Consider the following 25,632-nt stretch of genomic DNA (forward strand, 5'->3'; position numbering starts at 1 on the left):
GAGTGAACAGCGAAACTCCCTAAAAATAAAAAAACCTACACAAATCACGTTTACCTGTACAATTAGCATCTATGATCCCGCAGCAAATTTATTGGGTGTCAAGGTGAACTAACTAATGTACACAGTAGCGTGCGGTCCAGTCGCACTGCGTATAAGTAACTTCTACTTATCCGCTGCACGACCAACGGAATCGATTGTTTGGGCTGCGAAACCTCAGCCGGAGCGTATTCTCAAAACGGGCCTATATGGGTACTACGCAAACCCCCGGGGCTGCGCTCACTACCTCTGACCTTTCTTAAGTCAGGGTTTTCAGAACTTCATTACTTACCTTAAACGGATTTCTGACTTTCGCCGTCCTTTTGGTCTGCTGTAATACTACCTTGCTCCTTTATACCTTATACAATGTTAACGTGAGAAAGCCACTCCCACGCCACCAAGTGTCCACTCACCTGATGTGGTCTCTGACGGGATCCCGAATTATGGGTTCACAAAAAAACTTTATTTTTCACACTCACTCCTGCTCACTCATATGCACTTTGATTTTTCTGTACAGAAAATTTCTTTCATTCAGGTAAAACAGGCTAATCCCAGAGGTGATGCAATAAGAGAAGGATCTTTTAAACTAAAATTTTGGAAACTGAACAAATTTGTGCTATTATCGCTTGGCTTCCGTATCACTTAAACTAAAACAATGTTATCGTGTGATTTGTATTTAGTGGGCATATCCGTACGCACGTTGCGTAAACACGCCACGTGTGTAGGCCTCTGCGTTGCGTACGCAATCTCGCACGTGGTCCGAGACACGTATACAAAGGCCGGATGCGTCCGCAGTAACACAAATAACACGCTTCTATAAATGTAAACGATATGTAACTATAATCGCTTACCAAGCACCACACAGTATCTCCTGTATAAACCTTTACAACTGGGTCAGGCTGCGTGTGTGCTTTACAATTACTTCCTTAATTATTACTTTTTTTTACTTTTAACGAAATAGCAACAAATTACCCAGCACGTGATCAATGCTAATGGCAAACAGAAAGGTAGATACGCGAAAATACACAGATAAAATACAAATGCGTGCGTGTGTTGCGTGCGCAGTTGAAACCAAACAGAAATTTAAACAGATTTAAAAGACAATAAGAAACAATAGCTTTGCGTTCTTACGTTTCGGTTCCGGATCCCACCAGCATCCCTACAAACCAAGCGGAGCAGACGCCTATCTAATCAGCACTACTGTATCCCCGACCACCAAACGGCTAACAGGGATACTACCTTCCCGCCCTTTGCTGATAGATAAAAGTCTGCCTTGTCCTGCTAGGCTGCGGATATGAGTAGGACCGGACGAGCCCTCAATTGATAATGTCAAATATTACCTTTAAACATGAAGCTATATACCAATACCGTGGAGCCGTAATGGCCGCTAGACCACGTGCACGTGCTACGCACTTTGTACGCTATTTGCGTACAGAGTCCTGCACGTGATACGCACTTGGCGTACACACGCTGCGCTGAGTGTACGGATTACACACAGCGGGCGCACACACAGTGGATAACCTTTTAAACCTTGCTAATAAGACACAGTGAGAAGATACTTATACTTTAAACCTTATTAATCAAGTACCGAAAAGATGTAACGATTAGAACCTTCTAAGCAATGTGTATGGTGTTTGAGCAATTGAGTCACTAAGAAAAGCCCTTTGCAATAAACAGTGAAAACACAAGACCTGGTTTGGATTTAAAACCGCAGCAGCTCTAACACTGCCGTGGATTGTTTAGAGAAAAAGGGGAAACACAATACAAGTTATACACTACAAACTAACAGGGAAATCTAAACAGAATAACAGAATATACATGAACAATAGCGAACGATCGCAAATAAGAGCGAACAGAATGAGAACACAATGAGAACAAATGGCGAACAAAATGGATAACAAAATGGCTACAGAGAATAATACATACGTGGGGATGATTCGCAAGCGCGTCCTGGATCCAGCCCTCAGCATTCAGAGAGAAATCCTTCAGAGAGAGTGAGTGACTGGACAGGCAATGGTGGTCTTTATATACACAACATACATTCACAATACAATGGTCCCTACAATCTCATTGTTCATTGGACACAGGAATGTGTCTCCACATTATAGCAAAGGTCATAGGTGGATTTGAACAGGTGGGCTGTGTCTTTCTCCAACTGCTCTGGTGGGAGGTATCCTCAGGATTCCCGCCGCATGTGTAATTAACAGCAAATACAATATATGTTCATAAAATACTTTTGCACATAACTATATGCAGGAGCGAGCAATCCTTTCCTAACTAGCATCGGAATGTTACTCATAAAATACCCTACAGCTGGATACTAAACACCACCTTTCAACCTTTGTCTGACCCTTCCTATCATGCAAAGAGGAATCTCTCTGTCCAGGAACAGTTTAAACTAAACATACTTGCTGACATTGTCTAGGGGAATATTTACTAAAATATACGCTATTTGGGTTAAATATGCTATGATTGAGTCGCGCGCTAGACGCTTACAAACTCTACCGTAAGTGCGCATACACCGCGCGTGATCGCCGGAGCGATCTTACGCAAATTGCGGATATGTGCACGCACGGCAGAGCGTGTGCACGTGCAGCGGGCATGTGCATGAGGGGTTAGTACAAGGCATATGTATCAGGATATTTTTCGACTTTGACAGTCAGTAACAAAGAACAGCTACTGTCTGAAAGGAAACAAGAAATAAACTTAATGGTAGACCCAATAGCAAGGAGACTCAGGTATGATTGCCCGAGGTGCACAGGACACATAATTCTCCAGACACAAGGTGAACGTATTCCAAGAATAGTGGGGAGTTTACCAAGAACACAAGGAACAACAGGGGTACTGGTACAAGCAGAAGTCTATATAGGCAGGGGGATAGACCCTTGGAGTGACTTAACAATAACATTAGGGACGCATCTCAGTGATCCAGAAGAAATAATCTATTATGCAGGTCTTACTTGGGGAGCAGTACTAATAGATTTTCCACCAATACAGGGAAATGCAAAAATGGATTAAACACCATGCGCTGCCAATATTGTGTATGCAGCCAACCACTAACACTGGAACCTTTCACAAAAATTCCACAAACAATAGATGCACAGGAAAATGGAAAGTGATAGGCGCAAAAACACATATAAGAGGGTCCTTACATCTGATATAGATGAATGTGAGAAAGTCCCCTTGTGATCCCTTTATAGAGTGTTTGTAGGTGTCCTCTGTAGCGTCCTCCAAAAAGGTAGTCTCTTATCTCAAGACAAAAAAGCAAATCATAGGGCAGACCAATTTGGAAAAGGACGGGACAACAAAATTTATTTCACAAAACACTCACAATAGGTAAAAAGATACAAGGCATATAACCACACACGTAGGTGGGTAAACGAATTACCCTCCCAAGAGGAAACACTGAAAAGTCCGGACTTCTACAGCGGATCAGAAGGGAAGGTCATCCAAAGAAGACAGCTCCACTGCTCCACACCTGGTACCACTAGCTTGACGCGTTTCGGACACCAAAGTCCTTCATCAGAAGCATCACGCGTTTCGGACACCTGATGAAGGACTTTGGTGTCCGAAACGCGTCAAGCTAGTGGTACCAGGTGTGGAGCAGTGGAGCTGTCTTCTTTGGATGACCTTCCCTTCTGATCCGCTGTAGAAGTCCGGACTTTTCAGTGTTTCCTCTTGGGAGGGTAATTCGTTTACCCACCTACGTGTGTGGTTATATGCCTTGTATCTTTTTACCTATTGTGAGTGTTTTGTGAAATAAATTTTGTTGTCCCGTCCTTTTCCAAATTGGTCTGCCCTATGATTTGCTTTTTTGTCTTGAGATAAGAGACTACCTTTTTGGAGGACGCTACAGAGGACACCTACAAACACTCTATAAAGGGATCACAAGGGGACTTTCTCACATTCATCTATATCAGATGTAAGGACCCTCTTATATGTGTTTTTGCGCCTATCACTTTCCATTTTCCTGTGCACCAATACAGGGAGGAAGGGGCAACACTACAACCCCAGTCATTTGTCCACAGACGGATTTAAGGAGCTCTTTAGGTACAAGGATAGAAGAGATTCTTCAGAGTCAGCATCTCACAAGGAGATTTTAAGTCCCTCATACGGGGTTACTAAAATACCACATCAGGAGGGGTTCCGCGCACGCTCACCCAGGCATGGGAGCGCGGTCTGTAAAGATGTCAGGGCCCGACAAACCCGTGGATATTGTTAGTAACAGGGAGGGGAGGAAAGCTCTGAAAGGAATCAGAAAAATTTTCAAAAGAGCAGGTTTTCCGTCAGAAGGGACACTAAACCTAGAGAAATGGGAAAAATTTGCCTCCTGTAACAAGAGTTGGATAATTAAGCATAATCGTAGAGATCAAGTATCCATCTGGATCACTGTAGCAAAAGAATTAGAAGCAGAAAATAGAAGAGATGAGGAAAATGATTTCCCCATTGCACCAGAGTACCCAATAGCACCACAACCAGCGTTAAACTCACTGCCTGTAACTACTCCAACAGCACCTCCACACTATGCCCCACCCCTATACTCAGACTTGCATGCACACCCAGGTACCCCTAGTATGAACAGAATGGAATCATCTACAAGCTCACTAACAGTAAAATTGAAAAGAGATGAGCCAGGAAAAGAGTGGCGAATAGTCAGCCCTATCTTGAAAGGATCTGTGGTTGAAAACCCGAATGATTTACCTGAGCTATGTATACAGAGTATGCCCCAGTGTCCTGATACTTTATCACAGGAAACCCCAACAAGATCAAACCAAAGAAACTGGCCACCTAAGGCTCCCCTCATGTTTAAACGAGTAGTGGACACCTGGAATCAAGCTATGAGTCCAGTAAACAATAGTCCACAATCAGGAACTATAGGCGAAAGGGTGCAATTCAGGCGGAGAGGTGAAGCAAGGGGTCAAGACACAGCCTCTACAGCTTTTCATGCCCAGGTACATAATGTACAAAATAAAGTGACACATTTTCCAGAAAGATTGTGTCCGGTATGTTAGTTTTGCGATCCAGAAGGATATGAACACTGCCCAAATTGTGGAAACTGGATTTCACCCCATGAACCACCATGCCAAGATATCTATGCAACTAGAAATGCTGAAAGACGGTCATCATTGCCTGTTTCTCTGTATCCAGTACAAGTACAGAGAATACGCAACCCAGATGATGTAGCCAGGACGAACGAACCATATATCGTACAGAGCCAACACCACAAACCATGGTATGGCAACGACCTCGCAAGTATAGTTGCCAAGTCCCCAGATCCTAGAAAAAATCCAGCAGCATTTTATGCCTATATGGAAAGAATTCAAACCATATGGACACCGGCATGGGTCGACTACCACCAGTTGTGTGAGGCTATACTAGGACCAGGAACTGCCCAAACAGTAAGCACCATGTTAAAAGCAAATGCAGTAGATTATTGCCCAGCCATAGCGGACGCTCCGACAGAGGAAAATAGAACAACGTTTGAGAGTAGACAGATGTACATGACAAGACTTAAGAGATGGTGTCATGCACAGAAGCTCAGAGCACCAGCAGCCCCAGATTTGAAACAGGAAAAGACTGAGTCCATCAGAACTTACTATGATAAAGTCACTATACGACACACTGATGAAGGTTATGCAACGGATAACCCTCAACATAAAAGACTGTTAAAAACTAAATTCCTAAATAGATTGTCAGAAGCCTACAGAACTCAGTTGTTCCAGGTCAGGCCAGAAACCTCTTATATGGAACTTGACGCAATAGTTCAGGTGCTAGAAGGAATGGAGAAAAGGGAGAACGAAAAAATAAGAAAAGCCAAAGAAAAGAATGCAATACCAAAGGTAACAGTACACGTTGTACAGGAACAAAGCAAGTGGAAGACCAGAAGCCCATCATAAGGGGCCACCGGAAGGAACTCAAAAGAAGGAACCAAGCAAGATGACAGAAAGTGTTATTTCTGCAAGCAAGAAGGACATTTCAAAAAGAATTGCAGGAAATACAAAGAATGGTGTGAAACCCAGCAAGAAAAACCTAAAGCATGAAAAAGTGGCTTTCCGAGGTACCTCCCTGCCAAAACACCATCTGAACAAGAAAATGATCAAGTGACCCTTGTACTGCCAACAGGTCACCAATATCAATGCATTATAGACTCTGGAGCAAGCCGAACAATTTTACAGCAACAGGAGGTACCAAGTGAATTAATGACCACTGAGACAATTCTAGCAACTGGTTTAGAAGGAACTACAGTGAAATTAAAGGAAAGTAAACCTATGGTATTAACCATTGAAGACGTTGAAACTCCCATTCCGGTCCAATTCCTCACCTCTAGTACTTGCCCAGTAAACTTATTAGGAGCAGATGTTCTAAAGTTGATTCAAGCCTGCATACAGTACACACCAAAAGGAATTACATTTTCCAGTAAATTACCAGAGAAGGTTCATCAACAGATGGAAGCAGCCATACAGATATATCATATAAGACAAGATTCCAACCCTGCACCAAAACAAGATCTGGCTGATGTACCTGACTGGTTAAAGGCAGTACCAGAAAAACTCTGGTCCAAAGGAAAGAATGATGTTGGACACATGCGGGTTCAGCCAGTACAGCTACAGCTGAAACCAGGAACGCAACCAGTATCAATCAGACAATATCCTCTTACAGAAGCACAATCAAAAGCCATAACCCAGCAAGTGGAACAATACAAGAAGGTGGGGGTCATTAAAGAATGCAGATCCCCTTTTAACTTTCCTTTGTTTCCCGTGAAAAAACGAACTAATACAAATGAAGTTCAATATAGGCTTGTGCATGATTTAAGAGAAATCAATAAAAGACTGATTGTCAATACTCCAATAGTACCTAATCCTCACACTTTGCTCAATCAGATTCCAACCGAAGCTGCATGGTTTTCGACAATCGATCTCGCGAACGCATTTTTTTCTGTCCCCTTTACAGAAGAAAGCCAGAAGTTCCTAACATTCACTCACGAAGGTAAACAATACTGTTGGACACGATTACCCCAGGGGGGAGCAACCAGTCCATCAGATTTCTCAGAGGCAATGGCATTAATCCTGCAGAAATGGAGACCGCACTTTACAGACACCCAGTTAGTTCAATATGTCGATGATCTGCTTATTGCTGCAGAGACAGAAGAGAAGTGCAAAAAGGAAACAGTATCACTACTCATCTTTTTGGCAGAAGAAGATTGCAGAGTGTTAAAAGACAAACTACAGCTAGTACAGAAAAAAGTTGTCTTTTTAGGACACTGCATATCCCAAGGAACAAGGCACCTTACTGATGAAAGAACAAAAGCAATAACTCAAGCAAGAACCCCAAGAACATTAAAAGAAATCAGAGCTTTCCTGAGTCTTATTGGATACTGCAGAGAATGGATACCCTCAGCCTCATTACTGATGCAACCTCTATATGAATTAACAAAAAAGGAGGCGTCAGCAGAAAACAGGGACACCATTGAAGAAGCAGTAAGAAAACTAAAGCAAGCCATAATAACAGCCCCAGTGTTAGGCGCGGCGGTCTTCGGCCGTGCCCTGACTGAGCAGCGGTCACGGCCGCCGCGCCTCTCTCCTTCCCTGTCCCCCGCACGGCGCCTAGCAATGCCAGGACGCCGTGCGCACGATAGCCGCCGGGTCCCTGGCAACGCAGGACGCCGTGCGTGCAGGGCCGCCGGGTGCATAGCAACGGGGACGCCACAGGTGGACCGCGTTCCCCGTTGCTAAGAATAGTTAATTAGGTTGCTCGTGCAGCAGGGCAGCTGCACGGCAACTAGTAATTAGGGTCTGGGGGCTGGTCCTGCTGGCCCTCCTGTTATTGGCCAGCAGGGCCTTTTTATGTGAGCCAGCACACTGCAGCCCCGCCGGTGATAGCTTCTTGTATGCTGTTCCTGCCTTGCAGAACTCTGTTCCTGTCAGCCGTGTTTGGTGGATCTTGCTCCCTGCCCTTTGGTACTTTGGAGGTCCGAAGCCGGTCCTGGGAATCCTTCTAGTCCTTGCGAACCTGTTTGTTATCTGGGGTTCTCGCCCGGTTTCGTGAGTAGCGGCTTCTGCCGCGTGTTGCGGCCTATGCCGCTTAGTGTTTACTGTGAATTGGTGCATTTGCGGAGGTTTCCGCTTTCACTGTCCTCCCCGGAACTCGGCGGTGCCGTGTAGGGGAGTGGACAGTGGTTTCTTTGTAGTTCTTTTTCCTTTGGCGGCGTGCCGCACATACGTTTAGTTTTTAGGTAGTTTATAGCCCCTAGCGTGGTTGTTTCAGTTAGAGGTCCCCTTGTTATTACCCTGTCTCAGTTCACGCCTTGTCTCTCTTTAAGACCTGAGGGGGCATCGGAGTTGGGCAGACCTAATCCGCCCTTCAAACGCGGCTGCCATGGGCCCAAGAAACCATAGTCGTTCAGGCGTGAATTGATGACACGGGTAAGACAACGGAGGTAGGGTGCTAGGGGCTATTTCCTTCCCATTTCCCAATCCCAGCATTCCGTCTTGGTGCTCAGGACTCACTACATAAGATCTCCCCTGTCCTGAGCATCAGGATCGTAACATTATCACCGGCCCACATAAAAAAAAAAAAAAAAGGGGTTTAATTTTTTCCGTTGTATTGGTGGGCCTAGAAATTCGGCCTCATGAATCCGGCAAGTTTAGGGCCAAACCCCAGTCAGCTTTTGGTTAACCAAATACAGGAATTAACTCAGATGGTTCAGGACCTTACTCTTCGGGTGAGATCGCAGGAAGATCTTTTGCGAGCCTCCCCGAGTATGGTTCCTGAACCAAAGATGCATTTACCTGACCGTTTTTCGGTTAACCGAAAGGATTTTTTTAATTTTAAGGAAGCTTGTAAGCTTTATTTTCGTTTAAGGCCCCGTTCCTCTGGTACTGAGTCTCAGCGGGTCGGGATTGAGATGTCTCTACTTCAGGGTGATCCACAGACCTGGGCGTTTGGGCTAAGAGCGGATGATGCTGCTTTGTTATCAGTAGACGCCTTTTTTAAATCCTTAGGCCTCTTATATGACGACCCAGATAGAGAAGCATCAGCTGAGAGTCACCTGCGTGCCCTTAAGCAAGGCAAAAATCCAGCAGAGGTGTATTGTACCGAATTTCGCCGTTGGTCGAACGACTGTGGCTGGAATGACCCGGCCCTGCGCAGTCAGTTTCGCCTCGGACTGTCGGAAGTGATTAAAGACAGTCTCCTTCAGTACCCCGCTCCTGAGACTCTAGACAAACTCATGGAGCTCGCTATTAAAATTGATCGTCGTCTCCGAGAGCGGAGGGCTGAAAGAGGAACAACTTTTAGGCCTAATCTATGTGTATATACTTTTCCTGAGGACGTCGAGGAGCCCATGCAAATGGGTCTCTCCCGGCTGTCCCCAGAGGAAAGAACCAGAAGGTTAAGTTCTGGTCTTTGTTTGTATTGTGGTGGTAAGGGACATATCGCACGTAACTGCCCGAACAAGCCGGGAAACGCTCTGACCAAGTGAATTGTGAGGGGGTTCACTTGGGTCTGCAGTTAATCTTCTCTAATAATTCTCTATTAGTTCCGGTAAAGATTTCCTTTGGCAGCCTCAGTTCATTGGTGTCGGCCTTCGTCGACAGTGAAGCTGCAGGAAATTTTATGGATTTAGCTTGGGCTAAGGCTTTAGGCGTTCCACTTATACCCTTAGATAGACGTATCACCATGCACGGCTTGGATGGGGGTCCGCTTTCCAATGGGGTTATTACTCACCGCACACCTCCAGTATTGCTGACAGTGGGGGCCCTACATTCAGAAGAAATAGAATTTTACCTTACACATTGTCCGGCAGTTCCAGTAGTTTTGGGTCACCCCTGGCTTGCCTTTCATAATCCCACCATAGATTGGTGGTCTGGGGAGATTTCCCAGTGGGGTCCTTTTTGTGTTAAGGAGTGTATTTCCCATCCTGTCCGGGTTGCGGCAGTTACCCCAGAACTTATTCCTCTGGAATATCAGGATTTTGCTGATGTGTTCTCCAAGGGTAATGCGGACGTTCTGCCTCCCCATCGGTCCTATGACTGCGCTATAGATTTAGTTCCCGGGGCCACTTTACCTAAGGGGAGATTATATGCCCTCTCCGGGCCAGAAAACACGGCTATGGATAATTATATCCAGGAAAGCCTGAAAAAAGGCTTCATTAGGCCTTCGAAATCTCCTTTGAGTGCAGGATTCTTTTTTGTTGAGAAAAAAGATGGGTCGCTCAGACCATGTATTGATTTTCGGGCTCTGAATAAAATTTCTGTTAAAAACACCTACCCTTTGCCTTTGATTTCAGTACTTTTTGATCAGTTACGCTCTGCCGTTATCTTCTCAAAAATCGATCTTAGAGGAGCTTACAATCTCATCCGAATAAGATCTGGGGATGAGTGGAAGACGGCTTTCAGCACACAGTCGGGTCATTATGAATACCTGGTGATGCCCTTTGGGCTGTCAAATGCTCCTGCGGTATTTCAAGACCTCATCAATGATGTTCTTCGTGACTTTCTTGGAAAGTTCGTTGTCGTTTATTTAGACGACATTTTGATTTATTCTGAGTCTATAGAACAACATATTACCCATGTGCGTCTGGTTCTTCAAAAACTACGGGAGAATCATTTATACGCAAAACTAGAGAAATGCGATTTTCACATCACGGAAGTGTCCTTCTTGGGGTATATTATTTCTCCCCAGGGATTTTTCATGGAACCGAAAAAACTCCAGGCCATCCTTAATTGGGCGCAACCCACAAATTTAAAAGCAATTCAGCGCTTTTTAGGGTTTGCAAACTATTATAGGCGGTTCATTCATACCTTTTCTGATTTGGTCGCTCCTATAGTAGCATTGACTAAAAAAGGAGCGGACCCTTCCAAGTGGTCGCCTGCAGCCGAGTCTGCCTTTCGGGCCTTAAAACAGGCCTTTGTCTCGTCTCCTGTTCTCAGGCACCCTAACCCGGAGCTCCCCTTTATAGTCGAGGTAGATGCCTCAGAGGTTGGAGTGGGGGCTATCCTATCTCAGGAAGATCCGGAGTCTCAGGAATTACACCCTTGTGCCTTCATGTCCAGGAAATTCTCCTCCGCAGAATCCAACTATGACGTTGGTAATCGAGAATTGCTGGCAGTTAAATGGGCTTTCGAGGAGTGGAGGCATTGGCTGGAGGGAGCTAGGCATACTATTACAGTGTTTACTGACCATAAGAACCTGCAGTATATTGAGTCAGCTAAATGGCTTAATGCTCGGCAGGCACGTTGGGCATTGTTTTTTACTCGTTTCAGGTTTATTATCACCTTCAGGCCCGGTTCCAAAAATACTAAAGCTGATGCCCTGTCACGTTGTTTTCTTCCGGTTCACAATAACCATCCTGCTACTACCCCCATAGTTCCATCATCTGTCATCCGGGCAGGCCTCACACAGGATTTATTTACTCAGTTAGTCCAGCTTCAACAGCAGGCTCCTAAACCGACTCCTGCTGATCGTCTCTTTGTACCTGAATTTCTGAGAGGCACTGTTTTAGCTGAGTTTCATGACAACAAAGTCTCTGGTCATCCAGGTATCACTAAGACCTTGGAGTTAGTCTCTCGCTCTGTGTGGTGGCCTAGTCTTTCTAAAGATGTAAGGGAATTTGTCCATTCCTGTCAGGTTTGTGCACGGCATAAGGTTCCTCATTCATTGCCGATCGGGCAACTCGTACCTTTAGCCGTTCCTCTCAGGCCATGGTCACATATATCCATGGATTTCGTGGTGGACCTTCCTCTTTCAGCCGGATTTCGAGTCATTTGGGTGGTAGTAGATCATTTTAGTAAGATGGCTCATTTCATTGCTCTTCCCCGATTACCCTCTGCTCAAGGGTTGGCAGTCTTGTTTCTCCGTCATGTGTTCAGGCTCCATGGGTTGCCCAGGGATATTGTCTCTGATCGGGGTCCGCAATTCATTGCTCGTTTCTGGAAACGTTTTTGTGCCTCATTGAATATGAAACTCTCTTTAACATCTGGGTACCATCCACAATCTAACGGACAAACCGAACGAGTTAACCAGTCATTAAAACAGTATTTACGGTTGTATTTGGCCAAACTCCAGAATGATTGGTCTGAATTTCTTCCGTTAGCCGAATTTGCTTATAATAACTCTTGTCATTCTTCCACCAAGGAGTCCCCATTCTTTTCAGTCTTTGGCTTTCATCCTAGAGCCAACTCTTTTTTCCTCATTCTCCAGTCTCCTCGTTGACCTTAACCTCCCATCTCAGAACAATTTGGAGAAAGGTGCACCTTGCCTTGAGAAAAGCTGCCTTCCGAGAAAAGAAATTTTCTGATAGGCTCCGACGTCCTTGCACTTTTAAGGTGGGAGATAAGGTATGGTTGTCAACTCGCAACATCAAGCTCCGACAACCTTCGGCTAGATTGGGACCCAAATTTATTGGACCATTCCTTATCATTAAGAAGGTCAACCCAGTTGCTTTTCGGCTACGCTTGCCGAGATCTCTCAAAATTGGCAATACTTTTCACTGTTCTCTTTTGAAACAGTATTTTTCTTCCAGGAGATTTCCTCGGAGGACTTCCCAGGGTAGATCTACGGTGGATGTTCAGGGGCAACAAGAGTTCTTGGTGGAGAAGGTTTTAGATTCTAAGCTTTCTCGGGGTCGGCTCTATTTTTTGGTCCACTGGAAAGGTTATGGCCCTGAAGAAAGATCTTGGGTGTTGGATAAAGATTTACATGCTCCCAAGCTGAAGAGGATTTTCTTTCAGGAGTTTCCTCAGAAACCTGGCTCTAGGGGTTCTTTAACCCCTCCTTAAGGGGGGGGTACTGTTAGGCGCGGCGGTCTTCGGCCGTGCCCTGACTGAGCAGCGGTCATGGCCGCCGCGCCTCTCTCCTTCCCTGTCCCCCGTACGGCGCCTAGCAACGCCAGGACGCCGTGCGCACGATAGCCTCCGGGTCCCTGGCAACGCAGGACGCCATGCGTGCAGGGCTGCCGGGTGCATAGCAACGGGGACGCCACAGGTGTACTGCGTTCCCCGTTGCTAAGAATAGTTAATTAGGTTGCTCGTGCAGCAGGGCAGCTGCACGGCAACTAGTAATTAGGGTCTGGGGGCTGGTCCTGCTGGCCCTCTTGTTATTGGCCAGCAGGGCCTTTTTATGTGAGCCAGCACACTCCAGCCCCGCCGGTGATAGCTTCTTGTATGCTGTTCCTGCCTTGCAGAACTCTGTTCCTGTCAGCCGTGTTTGGTGGATCTTGCTCCCTGCCCTTTGGTACTTTGGAGGTCCGAAGCCGGTCCTGGGAATCCTTCTAGTCCTTGCGAACCTGTTTGTTATATGGGGTTCTCGCCCGGTTTCGTGAGTAGCGGCTTCTGCCGCGTGTTGCGGCCTATGCCGCTTAGTGTTTACTTTACTGTGAATTGGTGCATTTGCAGAGGTTTCCGCTTTCACTGTCCTCCCCGGAACTCGGCGGTGCCGTGTAGGGGAGTGGACAGTGGTTTCTTTGTAGTTCTTTTTCCTTTGGCGGCGTGCCGCACATACGTTTAGTTTTTAGGTAGTTTATAGCCCCTAGCGTGGTTGTTTCAGTTAGAGGTCCCCTTGTTATTACCCTGTCTCAGTTCACGCCTTGTCTCTCTTTAAGACCTGAGGGGGCATCGGAGTTGGGCAGACCTAATCCGCCCTTCAAACGCGGCTGCCATGGGCCCAAGAAACCATAGTCGTTCAGGCGTGAATTGATAACACGGGTAAGACAACGGAGGTAGGGGCTATTTCCTTCCCATTTCCCAATCCCAGCATTCCGTCTTGGTGCTCAGGACTCACTACATAAGATCTCCCCTGTCCTGAGCATCAGGATCATAACACCCAGCATTGGGATTGCCTGATTACAAAAAGCCTTTTAACCTATACTGCCATGAAAACAGAGGGCATTCTTTAGGGGTGCTCACCCAGAAATACGGAACAAAACAAAGACCAGTGGCATATTATTCAGCCCAGCTGGATCCAATTATCAGAGGAGCACCATCCTGTGTCCGAGCAGTGGCAGTAGCAGTAATACTCAAGGAAAAGGTGGCAGACATTGTGCTTGATCATCCACTGTGTATACAAGTACCTCACGCTGTAACTGAAATACTAAGTCAAGCAAAAACCAAGCATCTTTCTGCAGCCAGGCTTACCAAATATGAAGTAGCACTATTAAGCGCCTCCCATGTCACCATCACAAGATGCACTGTACTAAACCCAGCTACACTCCTTCACATCAACGATTCAAAAGAGGGGAGGAGAGGGGGAAATGGTAATGATGGTGAATCGTCAGATGAGGAGGAAAATGCTGCTACAGACGCAGAAAATACAACACAAACATCTCCACATGATTGCCTAGCCCTCATGGAATTAGAGACCTTACCTCTTCCTAATGTCCAAGATACACCACTGGACAATCCAGACATGAACCTGTTCGTCGATGGATCAAGATATTATGATAATGGATCCCCAAGGACAGGATATGCAGTAACAACTGAAACTGAAGTCATAGATTCTGGACCATTGCCACCAAGTATGTCAGCACAAGAAGCAGAACTCATAGCAATGACCAAAGCCTGCATACATGCTGAAAACATGACAGCTAACATCTACACGGATTCACGCTATGCTTGGGGGGTGTGCCAGGATTACGCTGTTATTTGGAAAAGTAGGGACTTCAAAGGTGCAAATGGAAAACCCATCAAACATGCGAGTTTGATTATGAAACTCTTCAGAGCATTGGAACTACCTAAAAGGATTGGAATAATCAAGGTACAAGCACATACTAAGAGCCAAACCATGGAAGCTAAAGGAAATGCATTTGCAGATGCAGAAGCCAAGAGAATTGCCTTACAATCAAAAGAACCTGAGCAAGTCTTAGTAGCTCAAGATGTGAAGCAAATGCCCAGTGAAGAGGAGTTGATCAAAATTCAACAACAAGCATCACAAGGAGAAAAGGAAAAATGGACACGATCGGGGGCAGAAGAAGATGAACATGGACTTTGGAAGTCAAGAGAACATCATTCAAAGGAAGCCATGGTGAATAGAGTACAAGAGCATTGGATAGCTCCAGGCTTCAATAAAGCTGCAACAAACTTTGTAGCAGGATGCTGGATCTGTGGAATCAGCAATCCAGGACAAAGAACCAAGACACCTCTAGGAACTATACCCAAAGCCTCTTACCCATTTCAAAGACTACAAATCGACTATATACAGTTTCCACGAAGCGGTCCATATGAATATGTACTAGTAGCAACGGACATGTTTAGTCACTGGGCCGAAGCCTGGCCAGTAAGCAAAGCCACAGCAAAAACCACTGCAAAGAAACTGATAGCAGAAGTAGTATGTATATTTGGGGTACCTGAGGTTATAGAATCAGATAGAGGTACACATTTCACAGGAGAAGTCATGCAGCATATAATTAAAGATTTGGGGGTACAGCAGGCCTTCCACGTGCCTTACCGTCCCCAGACGAGTGGGAGGGTGGAACGTTTGAACTTTGACCTTAAGCTAAAACTACAGAAAATGATGACAGAAACCAAAAGAACTTGGCCAGAATGCCTACCTATAGTCTTGTTCAATATTAGGACCACACCTATGAGACCTAGTAAGCTGACTCCATATGAAATATTGTTTGGATCAGCTCCAAGAACAGGTTGTTATTATCCACAACAGTTACAACATAATCATGGTGATTTAACAGGTTATGTACAGGAGGTCTGTAAAACGTTGACTAACCTCCATTGCCGAGTGTTTTCTTCCATTCCAGACCCAGAAGGATCAGCTACTCATAAGCTAAATCCAGGAGATTGGGTCTATTTAAAGAGACATGTGAGAAAGACCTTTGAACCAAGATATGATGGTCCATATCAAGTGCTGCTAACCACGCCTACCTCAATTAAGGTGAAAGGTCGTGATACCTGGTTACACGCCTCCCACTCGAAGAAGTTGACAGTGACTCTCCAACCAGAAGAATGAAGTTGCTTATCCTTTGGTTGTTGTTAGGGGTAATCCCCAAGGTTTGGGCTATAAGTCCAGGGGACTGGTTTACTGAAAGGGAGTGCCATAATAATGGGACAGTTAATAAGGGAAAACCAGATTCCTGCTGGTGGAGCTTTGATGACCAACGGTGGAATTACTATAATCTAACTACACAACCCTCTGTCTGTTTTTACTTTTATAAAAAAGGTGGAGTTCTTACTTATGAGACACCAAAAAACAGGTCAGAGCAAGCTATAAAGAGGTGGAGAGCATGTAAAGCTCTTAAGATTATTATAAATGAAGGAAGAATGTATAAGAAAAGAATTGGTGCAGAAATACATCTTTTTCTATTGCCAAGTAACCGCACCACATTTACATTGTCCCGTGGTACCAGGATAAAAATGAAATGCTGTGTAGAGCCATTCACAAACCCAATAAGAAATAAGGGGGTAGTTCAGGCCATATCAAGATGTATAAATGGCTCTAAGGAACTACCTTTTAATACTGAATTGTCCGCACAGGAGTATTCAAGCACAGTAATTGTGTGTACTAAAACATCCAGTTTTCCTGGTAATGCTACAGGACACAGATCAAAATTTTATATTTTGCAAAATAAGCCAGATATAAGAAATGACACTTTGATTAAAATACCAGCAACCTGTCAGAAGCTGGGGACTTGAAACACATGGCTACACAGCTAAAAAATAACTTACAGCATCACTGGTGGAATATTTTCACAGGAAAATCCCCATCAGCTACAGGATTAATGAAAACTGTCCTACACCCACTACTGGCAATAGTCATAGTATTGATAGGGCTGGTTGCTTGGAATTGTTATTTTTCCAGCAGGCTCAGGAAACATGTGAACAAGATGGACGCAATCAGAAATGCCCAAGAGGTTCTTCTGTAGAATAGGGAACTCGTTGCATTAGTTTTCTTGCCATGAGGGCATTTAATGGCAGGCTGCCCATCCCAGTGTGGTGACATAGGTGCCGGAATCATGACAGGGATTACTAATGTAGCCTAGTGTAGGTAGAATAGGGAGAAAAAGTGGAATCAAAAAGAGGGGAAATTATGGTGTAGGAGCTTCCGCAGTATAGCAAATATATTTATTCAAGCTTTTTCGCATTGATTAAGATACTGTTAATCACAAATGTGTTCATGTATCCTTAAATATTGCACAGATATTCAGAAAACTGTATACTCCGAATATCTTGTTTAAAGCATGAATTGTTCAAGGACATACAACGCCAGATGTGTCCAAGGCCAGTCAGGCAAATCGCCAATATGTCTGAACATCGAGAACGTTGGAACCCTGACCCTTTTGAATATCAGGAAGGATGTTTTGAGTATATGTCCGAGAGACTGATAATCACAAAGCAATAAACCATATTCAAGAATGTTCTAATTGCTAATTAAAATCTTGTATGACAATTGATGTATTTCAGGTTCTTAGACATACATGCTGTATTCTGATTGGCTAAATGTATTGGCAAGCATGATTCCTTTGTCTTTAAACTATAAAAATAAACCTGTAACGAGCCCTGGGCAGGTCAGCTATGATCTGTCTAGGTTACACATAATCCTGTGTGTGATCTTTTAATTTACTGACCTCCAACCGGTTGCTAAAGGAACAGAATTCTGACTGATGACTGAAGAGAGTTAATAGACCAGACCTTAAGTGGTTAAAGTACCCTAACACACCCCTCCACCTTTTTTATTTAGTCTGTCTCTCCTAAACAGTGTATAGCCCTCTAGATTGACTGGCCAATCATGAGCTTCGTCCCACCAAGTTTCAGTAATGCCTATAATATCATACTGTTTGCTTGCTGCAAGTATTTCTAGTTCACCCTCTTTACCAGTAATGCTTCTAGCGTTTACATACATACAACTAAGATAAGTATTTTCCCTTGCGTTAGGGATATCTTTCACCTTATGTAGCAATGATGACCTGTAATCGTCATTGGTTAGTGCTTTGGTAAAATCTCTTTTAGTACCCATGTTAGTAACCTTACCGCCTGCTCTTACCCTCCCCCCAACTTCTCCCCCATTTCGTTTACTACCGCCATCCCCACTATTCTCACTACATGACCCGTAGTTTCTAGCTAAACCCTCCCCCCAGGCTCCTAGTTTAAAATCTCCTCCAACCTTCTAACCATCCTTCCCCCCAGCACCGCTGCCCCCTCCTCAGTCAGGTGCAATCCGTCACGACAAAAGAGATGGCGCCTGACTGAGAAGTCCGCCCAGTGTTCCAGGAACACAAACCCCTCTTTCCTGCACCAATCCCTAAGCCACACATTTACCTCCCTAATCTCCTTCTGCCTCCCTGGACTAGTGCGTGGCACGGTTAATATTTCAGAGAATATTACCTTAGATGTCCTTGCCTTAAGTTTCTTTTCTAAGTCCCTATAGTCTTTCATAAGGACATCCCACCTTCCACTAACTTTGTCATTGGTGCCAACGTGCACCAAGACCACCGGGTCTTTCCCAGCCCCTCACAACAATCTATCTACCCGGTCCGCGATGTGCCGTACCAGAGTACCCGGGAGACAACAGACTGTACGGTGATCACGGTCGCGGTAGCAGATTGCCTTATCTGCCTTCCTGATGATAGAATCCCCTACCACCACCATCTGACTAGGTACCTCACTATCTTTTATCCCAACTGCGCCAGAGGGACCGCTCCTCTGGATGCTAGAGGGAGCAGTCTCCTCCGGCACCGTCATTTCTTCACTATCATCCTCCGATTCCTCGTCCAGTCGGGCAAATTTGTTCGGGTTTGATAGTTTGGAGATGTCGAGCCTCCCCCTCTTTTTCTTCCTTCTAACTGTGACCCAGCTGGCTACCTGATCATCATCCTCTTCTACCGGTGACCCCTCCCGCAACTCCTCCACCGTTCTGTCTAAACTTTGCTCGAGATTGTGAATCTCCCTCAGTCGCGTAACGGTTTGCTCTAGATCAGTTACCTGGGCTTTCAGGGCAACCGTTTGCACACACCTCGTGCAGATGTCATCACACTGGGCCGGTAGCTCCAGGTGTGCATACATCTTGCACGACATGCACTGAGTGAGGTCCCCAATCACAGCCCCTCCCATATTGTTTGTAAGGTCTAACTCCCTGTTACTTTCAAAGAAAAGAAGCAAAAAGAAAAAGTAGAAGACAAACAATCTCAATTATACAATAATTAAGCTGGCTTATACTTATCTGTCTTTGTGCAGTTCTTGGTCCTTCACTTTTATGCAGCTGTAGTACTCCAATGCCCCCTCTGAGTGGGACCTCTCCTGCAGCACCGATACTCCACTTAGCAGTTGCAGTTGTTCCAGCTCACTGCACCTCCTTTTCACTCGGCTTCCAGCTCCTTTTGCTGTTTCCAACTCACATACACTTACAAATCCAAGCAACACTTTAAAATACAAGCCCTTACAAATGTCATTGTTCCAGTTCCACCTCACCTCACAAACAAGGGTTTTTACTCAAACCTGTTTGTGGTACCGAAACCGGATGGTTCGGTCAGGCCAATATTGAACCTTAAATCATTGAACCCTTATTTGAGGGAATTCAAATTCAAGATGGAGTCTCCGAGAGCGGTGATCTCAGGTCTGGAGGAGGGGGAATTTCTGGTATCCCTAGATATCAAGGATGCGTACCTTCACATTCCGATCTGTCCGTCTCACATGGCTTATCTAAGATTTGCACTGCTGGACTGTCACTATCAGTTCCAGGCCCTGCCGTTTAGCCTCTCCATGGCACCGAGGGTGTTCACCAAGGTCATGGCGGAGATGATGTTACTCCTCCGCAAGCAGGGTGTGAACATAATTCCTTATTTGGACAATCTGCTGATAAAAACGTCTTCCAGGGAGAAGCTGTTACAGAGCATTGCTCTCTCAACTCAACTACTCCAGGATCATGGATGGATCCTGAATCTTCCAAAATCGCATTTGGAGCTGACAAGGAGACTGTCTTTCCTGGGGATGAGCCTCGACACGGAAGTACAGAGGGTGTTTCTACCGGCGGAGAAAGCGTTGGTGATACAAACAATGGTCCAGGATGTCCTGAAGCCTGCCCGGGTATCGGTTCATCAGTGCATTCGCCTTCTGGGGGAAGATTGTTGCCTCCTATGAGGCTCTACAGTACGGAAGATTTCATGCACGGTCTTTTCAACTGGATCGCCTGGACAAATGGTCGGGATCTCATCTTCACATGCACCAGATGATACGTCTGTCACCGAAAGCCAGAATCTCGCTCCTCTGGTGGCTGCAAACTTCTCACCTACTAGAGGGCCGCAGCTTCGGGATTCAGAATTGGATCCTCCTAATCACGGATGCAAGTCTCAGAGGTTGGGGTTTAGTCACCCAAGGGGAAAACTTCCATGGAAGGTGGTCAAGTCTGAAATCCATCCTTCCGATAAACATTCTCTGAACTAAGGGCCGTGTACAATGGTCTTCTACAAGCGGCACATCTTCTTATGGCTCAAGCCATTCCAGATCAGTTGGACAATGTAACGACAGTGGCCTACATAAACCGACAAGGTGGAACGAAGAGCAGAGCTGCAATGTCAGAGGTAACAAGAATCATCCTCTGTGCGGAAAAGCACGCGGTGGCGCTGTCAGCAATCTTCATTCCGGGAGAGGACAACTGGGAAGCAGTCTTCCTGAGCAGACATCCAGGAGAGTGGGGCCTCCACCCGGAGGTGTTCGCGGAGTTCACAAGTCTTTGGGGCTTAGCTAAAATAGACATGTTGGCCTCCCGCCTCAACAGGAAGCTTCGGAGGTACTGTTCCAGGTCGAGAGACCCACAGGCAGTGGTGGTGGACGCCCTGGTAACTCTGTGGGTGTTCAAGTCAGTGTATGTGTTCCCTCCACTTCCACTCATCCCAAGGATTCTCAAACTAATAAAAAGAACAAGAGTTCAGGCGATCCTCATTGCTCCGGACTGGCCAAGAAGGGCTTGGTACGCGGATCTTCTGCAGTTACTGCTGGAAGATCCGAGGCCTCTTCCTCTTCACGAGGACCTTCTGCAACAGAGGCCGTTCGCTTATCAAGACTTACCGTGGCTACGTTTGACGGCATGGAGGTTGAACGCCAGATCTTAGCTCGGAAGGGCATTCCGAACAAGGTTATTCCTACCCTGATACAGGCTAGGAAAGGAGTAACGTCTAAACATTACCATTGAATTTGGAAAAAGTACGTGTCTTGGTGTGAATCCAAGACGTTTCCTACGGTGGAGGTTCAACTAGGGTGGTTTCTCCTCTTTCTGCAAGATGTGGGCCTGCATTTGGGCTCCATAAAAGTCCAGATTTCGGCCTTGTCCATTTTCTTCCAGAAAAAATTGTCTGTCCTCCCTGAGGTTCAGACTTTCTTGAAAGGGGTTCTGCACATCCAGCCTCCCTTTGTGCCTCCTACGGCACCTTGGGATTTTAATGTGGTGCTGCAGTTCCTGCTGTCAGATTGGTTTCGAACCTTTACAGGAGGTTGATGTAAAAATGCTTCACGTGGAAGGCGGTCACACTGTTGGCATTGGCATCTGCTAGACGTGTGTCGGAATTGGGGGCATTGTCCTGGAAGAGCCCCTACTTGATTTCCATGAAGATAGAGCTGAGATCCGGATGCGTCAGCAATTTCTTTTGAAGGTTTTGTGTCGGTTTTTTATATCAACCAACCTATTGTGGTGCCAGTGGCTACTGACTCCTCAATTACTTCAAAATCCTTGGATGTTGTAAGGGCTTTGAAGATTTATGTGAAAAGAACTTCTCGTCACTGAAAGTCGGACGCTCTGTTTCTCCTTTATGATCCCAACAAGGTTGGGTGTCCTGCTTCTAAGCAGACGATTTCTCGCTGGATCAGGTTTACTATTCAGCATGCTTATTCTACGGCAGGCTTGCCGTGTCCAAAATCTGTTAAGGCCCACTCTACTCGTAAATTGGGTTCTTCCTGGGCGGCTGCCTGGGGTCTCTTGGCTTTACAACTTTGTAGAGCGACTACTTGGTCAGGATCGAATACGTTTGCCAACTTATACAAGTTTGATACTTTGGCCTCTGATGACCTGAAGTTTGGTCAATCGGTTCTGCAGGAGCCTCCGCACTGTCCCTCCCAAACTGGGAGCATTTGGTACATCCACATGGTACTAATGTGGACCCCCGCATCCTCTAGGACTAAGAGAAAATAGGATTTTAATTACCTATTGGTTAATACTTTTCTCGTTGTCCGTAGAGGATGCTGGGTGCCCGCCCAGCACTTCGTTTTCCTGCATTTGTTACTTGGTTAAGTACTGCATTGTTACTTGGTTAAGTACTGTTGTTCAGCCGTTGCTGACTTGTTTCAAGCTAGTTAGCTTGGTTTTCTGTTGTTAAGTGTGAGCTGGTGTGAATCTCACCACTATCTGTGTATTTCCTTCTCTCAAAGTATGTCCGTCTCCTCGGGCACAGTTTCTAGACTGGTAGAAGGGGCATAGACGGAGGAGCCAGCACACACTATTAAACTCTTAAAGTGGCCATGGCTCCCAAGGGACCCGTCTATGCCCCATGGTAATAATGTGGACCCCAGCATCCTCTACGGACTACGAGAAAAGGATTTACCAGTAGGTAATTAAAAATTTTATATTTTTTTCCCAGCCGGGTGGCATCTAGAAGTAGCCGGGTGGGGGTCTTCTCAATAATAAATTGTTTAAATCCTGACCTAATACTTAATATTATACTTCATACTGCACAATTAGTTTGTCACAGACACAATTTACTGCCCTGCCATAGAATGCTAAGCAGCTCCCAGATCATGTCCCCACTGGTTGGCACCATAGAATGCAAAGCAGCTCCCAGATTAGATAATGCTCCCACAGAATGCTAAGCAGCTCCCAGATGCTGCCCTAACTTTCTGGCACCAGTGTATACTACACAGAACAGAGAGACACTGAAATTGTGTTCACTGCTGCTCAGTCAGGCGACTGTTCCCTCCTGAACAGTGCTGCTGCTCAGTCAGGCGACTGTTCCCGCCTGAACAGTGCTGCTGCTCAGTCAGGCGACTGTTCCCTCCTGTACAGTGCTGCTGCTCAGTCAGGCGACTGTTCCCGCCTGAACAGTGCTGCTGCTCAGTCAGGCAACTGTTCCCTCCTGAACAGTGCTGCTGCTCAGTCAGGCGACTGTTCCCGCCTGAACAGTGCTGCTGTTCAGTAAGGCGACTGTTCCCGCCTGAACAGTGCTGCTGTTCAGTCAGGCGACTGTTCCCGCCTGAACAGCACGCCCTTGCTTTTATTCAGGGGAAGGGAACGCAGCCCTCACCCTGCACTGTGATAGGCCACGCACCCGCCCCTTGCCGCCCACAACACTGACCTTGCAGCCATAGGAGTCCATCCCCTGACACCTGGCACTCTCATCAATTAAACCTTGTTGTAAGTAGACACTGATTCCGGACGGAGCGCCTGATGGGAAGATAACGTGACACTGACGTCGGCGTAGCTCGGCTGTGTCACAGTCGCATGATCTTCCCATCGGGCGGTCCGTCCGGAATCAGCGTCCGCCTGCAATAAGGTTTAATTGGTGAGATGTCGGGTGTCAGGGGACTCCGAGTCCGTGAGTGACAGGTGGCATGGCTTCTCTTGCCGGGCAGACCGCCTGAAACTGTAAGCCTGGGGAGAACACTGTACATTTGTATATAGTGCTGTAACAGGGCTCAAATGTGCCCTGTGTCACCCTCGCCCCCAGAGCACGCAGTGTCATGTTGTCTTGCGCGTACAATCATTATATTACGTAGAGGTGGTGGGAAGATGACACTTATGCTAAAGATAGCAAGGGCTCGGGCCCTGTGTCAAAATCTTTGCTATCATTTGCATTAGAACAGTCTTTCAACAGATATCTCCTGAAAGGTGGTGCCGCCAGCATACTGCAAAGGGGGAACCCTATGCACAGTATGCTGTGGAGTCTGTTCTGGGTTGAAGGTGTGACCCATAATAGATGCACCACTTTCTCCCATGTAAATGTGGTATTCTTGTGAATGAAACGTTCTTAGAGGAGGGACATTGACGCACTGAATTTAGTATAGGAAGTATGGATGTATATGCAAATGATCTATGGTACCCCTATGTTTCACTTTCTAGTTCACAAACATTAAAGCCAAACTAAAAGCAGTATTGTCAGCCTGAGAAGCTATGTATTTATACTATTCCAAATTCTCTATATAGCTATTTCAGTTTCCTGAAAGGGAATTTTATAACCAATGCCAGCAAGTTATGCAAGATGGAGATGGACAGTGACCTTAATCCTAATGAAGTGCTTGGAAGATAAGAGCCTAGGGATTCAGAGGAAGTGCCAATCTGAACTAGTAGAACAAAAGATCAAATACCGTATAAAGCCAGAGACCAGGATTATATTCTGCTTTAAGAACATGGTAGTTTCAAGACCTGACTGACTAGGGGTTACAGCTCCAGCAGGACTTCTACATTTATTTTCTTCCCTGTTGGTCTTTTGGAGGTGTGTGGTTTCCAAAAATGGGGAGACACTGATGCTGTAATGATGCCTTGCTGGTGGGAAAGAATCTGCATGATAACCATAGTATACCTTGAATGAATATCTTAGGACAGTGGTTCCCAAACTTTTTTGAATCCTAGTGCCCTAGAGTATAAAAAAAAAAAACCAGGACCCTTAGGCCAAAGATTTCTTAATAAAAATATATATATTATAGGATTTTACCCTTATCTTGCGCTATATATAGGGGCAGCTCCTCTAGAATAACCCCACTGCTAGAATAGGGTAACAAAAGCTATGTACCAACCAGATTCTGAGGGCGCACAAATATAATTGCAAATATTAAAATTCCATTCAGCTACTGAATTATTAATAATAAAATATTATTTATTGTACATTTGAACATACAACTTCATATAAAATATGTAATATGGCAATTAGACACATAAATAATACATCATATTTGAAGAGTTGCCATATTTATGAAGAAAAACACTCGGTAACCAACGCGTTTCGTCCTTACAAGGACTTCATCAGGGTAAATTGGTTTGAAGCTGGCTTGGAATGAAAAGGAGATAGGAGAAACAGTATTCATAATCTGAACATATATTTGAATGTATATTTAAAACGTATATTTAACACATCATAGTATAGGGAAGAATGAAGTAGTAATCCCCAAAACAATCTATAGAATATTCCCCAAAACAATTTATAAAATCGAGTATAAATGACATGATAGTTACACACACATATATTAGTACACATGCATAGTAACAGTAATGTTCCTCAATTACAGGATTGGATAATAAATACATTTTTCTTTCCACAATTATTACAGGGATAAATATATAGATAAATATATGGAATTAGTAAAAAGAAAAAATCATCTGAACATAGATATTGATAGACTTAGATCATTGAGGGATTTCAACTCACAGATGTTATTTTCGGATGCCACCCACATGTGGTGGTTCAGCAAGACCTCTACTGATAAGGAGGTTTTCAGATATTAGCATATGAACAATAATTATAATAATTTTATAGAAGAAAGAGCTAGATATAAGTAAATATAATATAATAAAGAAAGAGGGTCTGACTTACTAATAATTGAATGAAGATAAGAAAAGGTCTGCCTCTTTAGATTATTATTATGCAGTATATATTTATAAGAGATATATTTCTAA

Source organism: Pseudophryne corroboree, chromosome 1 (genome assembly GCF_028390025.1).
Source record: "Pseudophryne corroboree isolate aPseCor3 chromosome 1, aPseCor3.hap2, whole genome shotgun sequence".
Lineage (NCBI taxonomy): Eukaryota > Metazoa > Chordata > Amphibia > Anura > Myobatrachidae > Pseudophryne > Pseudophryne corroboree.